The sequence below is a fragment of the Trachemys scripta genome, chromosome 19 (genome assembly GCF_013100865.1).
Source record: "Trachemys scripta elegans isolate TJP31775 chromosome 19, CAS_Tse_1.0, whole genome shotgun sequence".
Taxonomy (NCBI): Eukaryota; Metazoa; Chordata; order Testudines; family Emydidae; genus Trachemys; species Trachemys scripta.
Genome location: NC_048316.1, coordinates 16542645 through 16555936, shown reverse-complemented (window position 1 = coordinate 16555936; position 13292 = coordinate 16542645). Strand labels below are relative to the sequence as shown.

Sequence of the window (13292 nt, the reverse complement as noted above, 5' to 3'; positions counted from 1 at the left end):
GCCCAGGGGTCTCAAATTCAGTTTACCTTAGGGCCAGCACCAGTCCACAGATCCTCCCAGCGGGCCAATCATGTCACTGAAGATGGTGTTCAGAAAAGAAAACGTTTATATTGTATTTTTTATTTCAAATGTCTTAGAAATAATAAAACTGTCATACAACTTTATACAGTTCTTCGCCTGCCAGCGAGTTTTTAGTGTTGGCCAGCCACCTGGCCACGCTTCAGTTCTGTCAGTTTGTTGATGTTTGGCCTCGGTGACCGAGCAGTTGAAACCTTCAGGATTGCACCAGGGGTGCATCAGATAGTTGTGTTCGGTATTTTGACTTGTTTTCATTGTGGAAAAAAGGGGAGGGATAGCTCAGTGGTTTGAGCATTGGCCTGCTAAACCCAGGGTTGTGAGTTCAATCCTTGAGGGGGCCATTTAGGGATCTGGGGCAAAAATCTGTCTGGGGATTGGTCCTGCTTTGAGCAGGGGGTTGGACTAGATACCTCCTGAGGTCCCTTCCAACCCTGAGATTCTATGATGCTACCTCTATGGCTGACTCTGCCCGGCAACTAGTGATAGTATCTCTGTCCCTCTCCGTCAGCCAATGGGAGCTGCGGGGGCGGCGCCTGTAGTTGAGATTGCTGGCAGCGCGTCTGCCTGCGTCTTTCCTCCGCAGGGTGCAGTGGGGAGGTTCTCGGGCCGCAGATGTCCCGCGGGCTGGGACTTTGAGACCCCCGCTGTAGCCTCTGTAGTCTGGGATAATTGCCCTGCATTGTCAGACGCCCCACAAACCCAGGGCTATTGGCAGGCCTGGCGAGTAGCCTGCTTGTAAGCTTATTCGAGACACACTCTCTGGTTAGGTGAGCTTTCTGACAAGGCGTCTTTCCCCTTTGACTCAGATCCCATTTGTAACCTTTCCCCGCCACCGTGAGGGCTAGAAACTTTTTTAAAAGGAAAGTTGAGATGCTCACTTGATCACATGCCTCCAGGGGCTGGGACTTTAAGAGAAAGACCCCAAATGGTGTCAGGTTTCAGAGGGGTAGCCGTGTTAGTCTGTATCAGCAAAAACAACGAGGAGTCCTTGTGGCACCTTAGAGACTAACACATTTATTTGGGCATAAACTTTCGTGGGCTAAAACCCACTGCATCAGATGCATGGAGTGGAAAATACAGTAGAGAGGTATAAATACACAGCACATGAAAAGATGGGAGTTGCCTTACCAAGTGGGGGGTCAGTGCTAACGAGCCAAATCTGTTAAGGTGGAAGTGGGCTATTCTCAACAGTTGGCAAGAAGGGGTGGAAATCACTTTTGTAGTGCTAATGAGGCCAATGTAATCAAGGTAAACCCTGGTGCCAACTCTGCCCACATATCTACACCAGCAACACCATCACAGGACCTAACCAGATCAGCCACAACATCACCGGTTCATTCACCTGCACGTCCACCAATGTTATATATGCCATCATGTGCCAGCAATGCCCCTCTGCCATGTACATTGGCCAAACCGGACAGTCTCTACGCAAAAAAAAAAATAAAAAATAAAAAAATGAGACAAATCTAACATCAAGAATTATAACATTCAAAAACCAGTAGCAGAACACTTCAATCTCCCTGGACACTCAACAACAGACTTAAAAGTGGCAATTCTTCAACAAAAAAACTTCAAAAACAGACTCCAATGAGAAATGGCAGAACTGAAATTAATTTGCAAACTGGACACCATCAAATGAGGCCTGAATAAAGACTGGGAGTGGATGGGTCACTACAAAAACTAATTTCCCCCTGCTGATACTCACACCTTCTGGTCAGCTGTTTGAAATAGGCCACCTTGAGGCATGGCATAAGGCATGTTTTGCAGAGGCCTAAGTGGTGGCCCTTGTGCGGTACAGCTCTGCACAGCTGCTACTGTTCGCGCTGTTTCGAGTCTGCATTAATGCACTTGCCTTACAGCAACCAGATATCTTTCCCCCCCACACCACCGTAGCAATTAGGGATCTCCACCCGTCATTTCAGAGAGGGGGATCTAGCTCACTAATTCCCCTCCGTAATGCGCTCGCTTGCAGGAGCCAGATGGTAAAAGAACTGGCTGTAGGAGAAATCCGCCTCTTATGGAGCATATGTTGGCTGTCAAAGCAGTACCCTCCTTCCCCATCTCCGATAGCCTGCTGAAATCTGGTGGGCTGATCCCATCTTTTATTCTAGGCCTTGAGAAGGTATTTATTTATGTATTTGTTGCTCCAGTTATTTTGCTCTCCAATGAACAGAGCTGTTCGTTTTCGTTGGAAGGGGGAAGAGTCAAAATGCAGGGAATTAGAAAACCAGCGAGGACATTTGTTTGCTGAGATAAACTTTAAGTCTCCCAAATGTTTCTTCCTGTAGCCTTTTCTGGGACCCTTTCGCCCCTCTCCTGCTGCCAGCCACGCAGAGCATTTAGGTTGTGATCCGCCAGCACAGGGTCCATTGTACTAAGTCCTACTCAAGCCCTCCTTTGAGCTCGGAGCCGGGCACAGCGATGTATTCCCCCCCGGGAATGTGGACGTGCCGCTCTGTCATTAGCCGGGGGAAAGATGATGCTTGGTGGGCTTGGGGTGCATTTTGGTGGTTCGTTGCTGTAGTTGGCATTGGAACAGGTGGAGGCCTCCTGGTGCTTGTGTCTTTCCATGTCATGATAGATCTTCTTCAGTTTCATTTGGAAAGACTTGCGCATTGAATGTAGGGAATCAGGTACCTGAATCCGGGAGGATAGAGTATCGCACACAGTGTATGGCAATGGGCTTACTAGGGGTATCTTTATTGCCCCCTATGCTCAACTGAGTGTCATTGCCTCTAAACTGCCCCCAGTGAGGGTTCTCCTTTAGCTCAGATGGGAGGAGCCTAGACTTTTGGAGCAGTTTGATCCAGGAAGGTCTGCGCATTCGTGGATTGACCATAGTCCAGTGAGCCTGCATTTACAAGCATAAAATTCAGACGTCCATTGGAAGCTAGGACCCTCTTCATTGATTCATTTAAAGGGGTGGGCCTCTCAGGGGAATGGGGTGTCTATAATACAGATAGCAAATGATAATATAAAGCAGATACAAATATCCAGAAGAGGAGTGAAAACACACTCCTTGGCTGGGAAGTTATTCCAACTCTAGGGCTAGGGAGCGGAGTTCAGAGAGAGAAAATATCCCTGGCTTCTCCTTCCCAATAAATCACTGTTAATATATTTGTGCAGACAACAGGCCCTTTGCAAAAGCGCTACTGAGAAAGCATCTGTTTGTAGGATTCGTTTTCAAGAGCGTCACAAGCGGGGTGGAAGTTATTGAGTTTCAGTCTTGCAGGAAAGAAACAAATGGATTTTTTTGCCCAGGTAATGGAGAATCTGGACTTATTTTTAATCTAGGATCTGTCAGATGTGTTTATTTTTGTGCCTTTTGGTTATTTACAGTAATAATAAAATATGCATTTATTTATATAGCCCCAGGGTACTTTACAGGCTGGCGTAATAAAAAAATATCCATCATGGGGTCCTGTTACCAACACCCTGTTGCCTGCATCAGACGTGCAGAGGGGTGGCAAAAGTTGCTGAGAATGGCAAAAAAAAAATGAAGCCAACTATTTAGACCCCAAGAAAGCGTGCACGGAAATCTGGGGCAGCCGCTCTTTTATCCCACGTGGTTTGAGACGCTTCAGCAATCCCCCTTCTTCTGTCATGAGTTACTTCCACACACAAGCAACTCTCTGTCTTGGACATCAAAGCCAGTTTTTCATCGGCTCAGATAGCTAACCTCTGGACCACGCTTCCTGTAGTGGCCTTGTGATTGATTGATGCATTGAAAGGTCCCTTTCTTGCAGGCTGAGGGGATTGAATCTACAGCTGTCAGCTCCTCCGCACCCTGGGGTTGACTCCTTGTGTTATTTGTCTCCAAACGTTCCACTGGGTTTGCTAGGCACGGTCTTCCACAGTTCGTCTTTCACTGGACGGTGTGTGTCTGCCTCTATTTCTGAGCAGCATTCCCACTCTCCTCCCCTGGCCAGTGACACAGGCAGGCAGGCAGGCATGGGGCTTCTCTGAGTTTTCCCTGGTTGGTTTAAACAGCGGATCCGCTCCAAAGCCTGTTGAAGTCAGTCAGACTCTTCCCATTGCCATCAAAGGCCTTTGCATCGGGCCCTGTCTAAGCTGAGATGATTGTTTAGTTCTGGAGACTCATGTGATGCTCACCTCACGCCACAGAAAATGCAAGTTTGGTCTGGGAACGAGCAAACTAACCCAACTAGCGACTGCCACGTTGCTGATTGGGCTCGTCTAGGCCAGTGTTTCTCAACCTTTTTGATACCAGGGACCATCTTGCTGGCTTCCTAAACTGTGTGAGGGAGATCTCCGGGACCGGCGCTGGTCCACAGACCGGTCGTTGAGAAGCACTGGTCTAGATGATTTGTTAGTGCGCGGCATGCCAGTGTGTCAATCTACCCTGCAGTAACCTGCCGTGGGCTAACTGGCTGTGTGCACTCCGCTGTCCCGTACTAAAGGTTCCATAGAGTGCTGTGATCTGCCTGCTTTGATTAACTCCCCATCTTGCTGCATGCTAACCGTTCATCTAGACAAGCCCAGCAGAATTGAACCCGGCCCTGTCTGCCCAAGGTTTGCACCGCTTTAGTTATGCTGAATTAATTAAGGGCAAGTCTGCACTTAAAACACTGCATTGGTGCAGCTGCACCGGCGCACCGCTGGAGCGCTTTAATGAAGACACTCGAAGCTGACAGGAGACCTCCCCAAGAGACGGTAGCTATATCAGCGGGAGAAGCTCTCCGGCCAACATAGCTGCTACACTGGGGTGTTAGGTCAGTATAACTACGTCGCTCAGAGGTGTGGATTTTTCTCACCCCTGAGCGAGGTAGTTTTACCAATATAGGTCTGTCATGTAGACAAAACCTAAACTGGTTCCGTTAAGTTGGTGCAAACTCCTTTGTTGATGCGCTTATTTCGGTTTAAGAGTGACTTATTTCGAGCGTCTCCAAGAGCAACTTGGACCAGTTTAATTTAAACCATTTTAAAAAACAATTCAGTTAGGGCAGGTCTACACTACGGCAGGGATCCACGCTCTGAGATTGATCCATTGGCGGTCGATTTAGCGGGTCTAATAAAGACCCGCCAAATCGACTGTAGATCACTCTCCAGTTGACCCCTGTACTCTACCCCTGACAAGAAGAGTAAGGTGAGTCGATGGGAGAAAATCTCCCGTTGACCACCCGCGGTGTAGACCCCGCGGTAACTCAACCTAAGGATACGTTGACTCCAGCTACGTTATTCATGTAGCTGGAGTTGCCTAGCGTAGGTCGATTTATCGCAGTAGTGTAGACATAGCCTTAAACTGGTGCACAAAGCTGAGTGGGTGCTCTGATTTCAGCTTCAGGGCTTGTCTACACTTGAAAATTAATGTGGATTAAGGTAGGGTGTGAATTTAAAGCACAATAGCTGTTCCTGATTAACTCAATGTGTGGGCACTTGTATTCCACTAACAAGAGCATTGTTCCTGCTAGTTTAACCCACTTTGAAGTTAAAGTGAAACTGAACAGGCACAAGGCACTGTTGTTGTGGAGTAAGTGTCAACACATTGAGCTAATCTGGAAGGATTAGTCAGGAGTGCCTCTATATGTAGACACGCCCTAAGAATTGTTTATTTTGGTTTTGCTCAAGTCAATTTCTAATTGACTTTAACTAATCTGAAGTAAGCTTGAGTCACACTGAAATAAGAGTGTCCACACAGCCTTGTGTGCTGGTTTCACTAAACTGGTTTCAAATCATACCCAATGCAACTCTGCATGGTCATGAGCCCTGTGATTGAAATGCTGGCCCTAAACATTTTGGGCCTGGTTCTCCCCAGCTTTGTACCCTGTGTCATCACCTAGACCTGGGCACCATAGGTGTGGAGTGTTCCCGATGCTGGCAGTGAGCGGAGAATCCTGATTTGGGAGCAATATTTGTGCCTACTTTCCACGTACTCCTGTATGTGGAATGATGACACAAGATCCCAGGAAGGGGAGAATCAAGCCCTTGGGTTCCGTAGGGAAGTTGTGGGTCTAGTGGATTGAATTGGAGACTCCACAGACCTGGATTCTAATCCTAAATCACACCTGCTGTGTGACCATGGGCTAGTTTGGGCCTCTCTTTCCCCTCCAAGTCTTTGTCTATTTTGACTGTAACCTGTCTGTCATTGTGTTTTGTACAGCACCTTGCGCACAGTAGGGCCCTGATCCTGATTAAGATCTTTATGTGCTACTGTTATAAATAATTATTTCTTTAATCTTAATCGTCTGGATACCCCATCTCTGCATCTCCGCTGCCTTCTGTCTGCTTTCTGAGAGCTGCTGTACTTCCCCCAATCTCTTTCCGCCTCCTCCAGATGCGATGAAGGAGCCAGGCTGCTCTTGGTGCATTGCCCGTTGTTTGGTAACGTTAATTTCTTCACCACCTGTTCTGGCGCAACCCTTGTAGTTCCGTCCAGGTTTCTCCTTTCCTCCCCTTGGAAAATGTATTTCTTTCCACTGGCATCAGCTTCCCACCCTCCTCCTGGCAAACAAGGCAAATTCCGCTTTCTTCAGCGACAATTCCTTTTGCAGTTAAACCGCTCTCGCTGACTCACTTGTGGATCCTGCATCTGCCCTCTGGCCACTCCTTGCTCCGTCAGAGTTTGAAAACTTCTTTCTTTCCACTCAGGGTAAAATTGACTTCTGTGCAGTGGGCCAGCCCAAGGTCAGTGCATCACTTAGGTCCTTCTTATGGTTGTATTCACCCTCAGTTTGTGCATGAATCTGGCTGGGCAGTTGCATACTATACCGCTTATCCAGCCTTTATTTATGTTAACATGCAGTGATTTCCCTGTGTAATTTCCAGAGGGGGCTGGGATTGTCTGTCTTCCTTCTACATCTTCCTTTCAGTCTCTCCTTCTCCGGAGATGGACTTTGTTGTATTAATTTCCATGGAATAAAGGGGCCCAAGGAGTCAAAGATGTTCAAATGACTGAAATGTCCAACATTAAACAGTTTTAAACAAGTTTCGGGATTCGGTATACAGAGACCTCAGCCTGCTTGGTATTAAGGTGACCAGATGTCCCAATTTTATAGGGACAGTCCCGATTTTTGGGTCTTTTTCTTATATAGGCTCCTGTTACTCCCCACCCCCGTCCCGATTTTTTCACATTTGCTGTCTGGTCACCCTACTTGGTACCAATGCAAACACCCCATTAAACATCTTTTTAACCTGTTGTCGCAGATATGGAAAAGAAAGAAAAACAGTTAAAGCCTTTGAAATGTAAAGGAATAAGTAAAGCTTTTCTTTTCGCTGTATTCCATGTTCCCCTTCCCGAGGCTGTAGAGAGTTTCTCGAAGAAATAACTCCTTGTTTGACCGCTTTTTAGATGGTATAAAATATGTGAATAACGCTGTCTCTGGGGAGAAGGGACGTTAGTTGAGATGGGCTGGAGCTGTGTTTTGTCGTCTTAGGAAACAGGAGCAGTCTTTAACAACGAGCCAAACGCACATGAGGGAAGAGAAAAGAACAGCGAAGATAGAAAATGCAGCTTCTGTCTTTGGGGTGGACTCTCACTTCTAACCTCACTGCTGGAAAAACGCAGGCCCAGCACGTGCTCTTATCACTCCCTCTGAGAACTGGTGAACCAGCATCAGGCTGCAGAGGGCTTTGCTTTTAGCTGCCTTTCTGGCCACAGGCTTACAGCAGTGCTGAAAATATACAGTCTTGGTCAGCTAAGAGAGAGGGCAAAAGGAGAGAGAGGAGCTAAGGTGGGGAGGGAAAAAGACACACAAGGGTGTGTGTGTGTGTGACGAAGTCTCACATTCCGGGGGTGTTTGGGATTCACCCAGAGTCAGTCGAGATGGGGTGTCACTTGGGTCCCTCTCTTGGCCTGGTCTAGTCAGGACATCTCTTGGAATCAGCATGATGAAGGCCCAGCAATGTCCCGGTGGATCCCAGGAGACGGGGGTGTTAATTCCCTCCCCCAAGTCTTTTCTTTTTAAGAACCCCAAAAGGGAGCGGTGTGTGGAATAGCCCATCCCCTCATTTTGCCCACTAATTAAGCCTAATTTCTGACACACCAATTTACCAGGAAGATCTTAACGCAGCCCCTGAGTTACATCACAGAGCAGGGAGCCTGTCTGTCTCCCTTCTGCATCTTTTCATAGAATCATAGAAGATCGGGTTGGAAGGGACCTCTGGAGGTCATCTAGTCCACCCCCCTGCTCAGAGCAGGACCCATTCCCAACTAAATCATCCCATCAGCGTTCATTGTTAGAGGTTATTGTGACCCTTTACAAACTTTTATCCTCTCTCCTGCAGTTGGGCTCACAAGCTGGGTACGTTTGTAGGCCCAATTACTACAACAGCTTGAACTTCCAATCCCCGAACTGAGTGCTGGGAGAGTTCGGGCCCAGGTCTGCAGTGTTGAACCCACCTCTGATGTTGACAGTCTCTTGGCTTGGTTCTGTCAATGTTCGCTACCTTCTCTAGGTGCTTTGAATCTCCCTGACAGCTGAGGGACTGATTCAGCAGAAGCAATGCACATTTGGCAAGGGCTTTCCTCAAAGGGTCCTGCGGCTAGCTCCTCAGCGGGCGTCAGTCAGTTTGCACCAGTTGAGGATCTGGCCCCATATTTATAACCGTAATGCTGTGAAGGTTAATACACGTAGAACAGAGTAACAGAAACTCTCCTGGCCTGTCACTTCACCCCACTCCACTCCTATAACCCTCGCCTTCCCAAAGGTATCCTCTCCCCTCTATCGAAGAAGCAGTCATTATACATACAACCTATAAGAGGAAAGCTTAACCCCTTGGTCACAGGAACCAGGTAATGCCCCTCCCCAATGAGGTACCATTTCTTTAATACCCGTGTATTGTATACTTCTCTGTCCATCCTCCATCAGCGGTGCATATTGCTAGATGGAACATACAACACTTCCTTCTGGAAGGTGATGTCTCCTACCGACCAATCCAAGAGACAAACTGATGTTTAAGGTCACTGCTTCCTGTCCCGTCTAAATTCCTGCCACCTGAATCCAACCCCCACACCGAATGTAAACACTTTTCTTTCTATCTTAGGTTATAGCCCCCTCATCCTTTTTAAAGCATTTTTCCGCACAACTCCTCTGTCATCTCCATTTACCGATGATGAGCTGAGGCCTTGAGAGACTGGGTGACTTGCCCAAGGGCATACAGTAAGTCTGTGGCAGGGAAGCTCTTTGGCATTCTAGGCTAGAGCTGGAACCATTGTACCACCCTTCCTCTTCCACTCTTGTGACCTTTCAGCTCTTGTCTATTTCTCTGGTATATTTCTGATAGGACGTGGCCAACCCTGAGCCTAGGGTTTCAGGCAAGGACATGCCATTGGTTAAACGATGACGCTTAGCACCTACCCAGCGCTTTTCATGTTTACTGGTCAAACAGCAAGGCCAAAATGTGGCCTTTGATTTGGGGCATCTCATTTTTTTGGAAGCCCAACTTAACATGCCAGGAGTCCTATTCTCAGAGGTGCTAAACTTCCCCCACCCAGCTGACGCCCGTGGGAGCGGCAGGTGCTCGGCAGGTGCATCAGGCTCAAGGTGTTTCAAACTCAGCAGCCAAAAAAATGAGGCATCTAAAACCGGGGACCATTTTTTGCCTCACCGCCCCGCTCAAAGGTAGGGAAATATTATTACCCCTCATGTGCTGATGGGGAAAGCCAGGCAGAGCGGTGGAGTGATTAACTACAACTTCACCCACTCTGTGCTCATCCCTCTAGGCAGCCCTGTAAATGCGTGTCATGGCCGCTAGCATATACCTTCCCGATGCACCTGATCTCTGTGCTTTTTGGACCCCTCGCTGCGCGTTAAGATGTTTGAATTGATTTATCCGAGGTGATCCCTAGGGATCGTTTTCAGAGACATTGGCTTTATCTTCCTGTGCCTGAATTTTGCAATCCAAAAATGCGAATGATAATAATTGTTCATTTGTGTTCTTAGTAGCACTTAGGGTACTGGGGCCCCATTGTGCTGGAAACTACAGAAACACAAGTGAAGAGACAGTCCTTGCCCTGGAGAACCATAATCCTTACCCACCTCACAGGGGAGAGGGGGTGAGACTTAATTAATCCTACAATGCTAGGAGATGCCACAGAAGTGCTAAGAAGTGGGCTGTAGCCCACGAAAGCTTATGCTCAAATACATTTGTTAGTCTCTAAGGTGCCACAAGTACTCCTGTTCTTTTTATTAATAGTAATGGTGCTGATGATGTACAGGGATGTCCAGGAAATGGATTTGTCCAGCCACATGCAGCAAGCCAGGCTTGTCAAGGAAATTGGCTTGAATGGTGTGTTACAATATACCACACGTGTCTGGTATTCCTGCCCTGGAATCATAGATCTATGACTAGGACACAGACCTCCTGATTCCCAGCCCAGTACCCTATCCACCAGACCAGCTGTTCTCAAACTGGGGGACAGATCCCTTTTATTGGGGGTGTGTGTGGACAGCATAACAGAATATATTCTAGTGGGGCATGAGAAGCTTTAAGGAAAAAAAACCACACAGTCGCACATTTTACCCACAGCAATGAATAACTAGCAGAACGGATTCCACCATATCTGGTCCTCAGATGGCGCTGTGCATTTTGATGGATTTCTGTGAAGCTTGCATAGCGTTAGGGAACGGGGGTTATTTAGTCTGCAGAAGAGAAGAATGAGGGGGGATTTGATAGCTTTCAACTCCCTGAAAGGGGGTTCCAAAGAGGATGGATCTAGACTGTTCTCAGTGGTAGCAGATGACAGAACAAGGAGTAATGGTCTCAAGTTGCAGTGGGGGAGGTCTAGGTTGGATATTAGGAAAAACTTTTTCACTAGGAGGGTGGTGAAGCACTGGAATGGGTTACCTAGGGAGGTGGTGGAATCTCCTTCCTTAGAGGTTTTTAAGGTCAGGCTTGACAAAGCCCTTGATGGGATGATGTAGTTGGGAATTGGTCCTGCTTTGAGCAGGGGGGTGGACTAGATACCTCCTAATGTCCCTTCCAACCCTGATATTCTATGATTCTATGATTATATAAAGTCGTTGCCATCTGTGCGTTAAGCCATTTGCTACGAGGCCGTGTGCACACTTCATTGTGAGCACGGACCAGAATCACAGTTTTGCTTGTGCTCCTATTACAATGGTTTGTTTGGTTAAAAAATAAACCCCAACAACTGAAGTGAAAAACAACGAAGCTGAAACTGATGCAAGTGAAGCAACGCTGCTGCATATATCGGTAAATGCCCTTCTGTGACGGGGAGGTGGGGGGGGATGTAAACTACTCCAGATACAAAGAAGGGGGGGTGCAATCAGATACATTTGAGAACCACGACATTGGACCATATTGCCTCTCTACAGGCACTGATGGCTGCTGTGAAGCCCTGTCCTGGGCAGATACCCGATTGTCCTGTTCTTAACATTGGCAATACACCTCTACCCCGATAGAACGCTGTCCTCGGGAGCCAAAAAATCTTACCGCGTTATAGGTGAAACCGCGTTCTATCGAACTTGCTTTGATCCACCGGAGTGCGCAGCCCTGCCCCCCTGGAGCACTGCTTTACCGCGTTATAGGCAAATTCATCTTATATTGGGTCGCGTTATATCGAGGTAGCAGTGTACTTGTATTCCTTGTATATTGAGTCATACATCAGTGATTCTCAACCCGGGGTCCGGGGGACCATGAGCAGGTTTCAGGGGGTTTTCCAAAATAAACCAGAGAGCAGGGCCAGCATTAGACTCACTGGGGCCCAGGGCAGAAAGCCAAATCCTGAGCCCCGCTGCTCGGGATTGAATCTGAATCCTGAGCCTTTCCTCCATGGGCAGACGCTGAAGCCTGGGCAATTCGGCTTCACAGGGCTCCCTGTAGCACGAGGCCCTGGGCGTTGTTCTGCTTGTTACCCCGTCACACCGTCCCTGGCTTTTAATCTACTGAAAAACAGGTGCTGTGGCATGGGTGGGCCGTGGAAGTTTTATTGCATGTGGGAGGGAGGGCAGGGCTGGGGACTCAGAAGGACAAAGGTTGAGAACCCCTGATATAAATGATCTGCTGGGAGGGAACGGGTTAACTCGCACAAGTCATGCTAGTCAAGTAAAACTCTGAGCAAGAGGGATCTAGTAGATTTCTCTGGTAGATTTCTCCTCTGTGGTAATTGTTTTAGATCTTCTGCAACCTTCTCTCTGCACACGCCCACACTGTTGTCATGGCTACCAAAACAGCCCCAGCTGATCCAGCTCCAGCCACGTTCGATCAGGCTGGTGGCATTGGCTCAAGCGGGTGAGCAGCGTGCAAACAGTTTGTGCAGCCGCGCACGGCAGCATTGCAAAACCATCCGGCGCTCGGGCATTCTTCCCAGCGGCTCTGCGGCCTGCCTTCCAGACAGCACAGGATGCCTCAACACCAGTAAAAGCTGGAGGCCAGCGGGAAGTTGGGGTTACAGCGGGACTTTCTGTCGCTTGGATGGAGCCCTGCCTCAACACAGGGTGGGGAACGTCGGAGTCACAGCTGAACAGACCTGGTGAGGCTGCAGAAAACTTGTTTTGAACTAACAGGGGAGCTGTAGGGACACCCTGGACTAGATGTATCAGAAGGGGTAGCCGTGTTAGTCTGGATCTGTAAAAAGCGACAGAGTCCTGTGGCACCGTATAGACTAACAGACGTATTGGAGCATAAGCTTTCGTGGGTGAATACCCACTTCATCAGATGCACCACTGGACTAGATGGACAGTAGCACCTATAGAAACAACGAGGAGTCCTTGTGGCACCTTAGAGACTAACACATTTATTTGGACATAAGGAAGTGGGTTTTAGCCCACGAAGGCTTATGCTCAAATAAATGTGTTAGTCTCTGAGGTGCCACGAGGACTCCTTGTTGTTTTTGCAGATACAGACTAACACAGCTACCCCTCTGAAAAAAGTAGCACCTATGACGATTAACAGGAAAACAAACCCTGTGTGATTTGCCGGCGCCCTGTGTATCATCAGTTCCACTGTACTCCAGCTATAGTCAGTGTGATGTGCCGGCATCCTGTGTATCAGTTCCACTGTTTGCAAGGTACAGTCACTGTGACCCTGTGTATCCTCAGTTCCACTGTTCCCCAGGTACAGTCAGTGTGATCTGCCGGCACCCTGTGTATCCTCAGTTCCACTGTTCCCCAGGTACAGTCAGTGTGATCTGCCGGCACCCTGTGTATTCTCAGTTCCACTGTTCCCCAGGTACAGTCAGTGTGATCTGCCGGCAGATCACACTGACTGTACCTGGGGAACAGTGGAACTGA

The 13292-nt window shown here is 48.2% G+C and overlaps 1 protein-coding gene across 8 annotated transcripts in view; it reads left to right on the top strand.

Moving 5' to 3' along the window:
• Positions 1-13292, top strand: part of ARHGEF10L (Rho guanine nucleotide exchange factor 10 like) — a 191940-nt gene that overhangs the window by 42140 nt on the left and 136508 nt on the right. Inside the window, exon 1 of one of the 8 annotated variants that reach the window (XM_034753122.1) lies at positions 12303-12532. The exons of the other annotated variants lie outside the window; for them this stretch is intronic. The gene's annotated coding sequence lies outside the window, so the exon portion shown is untranslated. Of the gene's footprint in view, positions 1-12302; positions 12533-13292 lie in introns of those variants that run through there. 8 annotated transcript variants of the gene reach the window in all.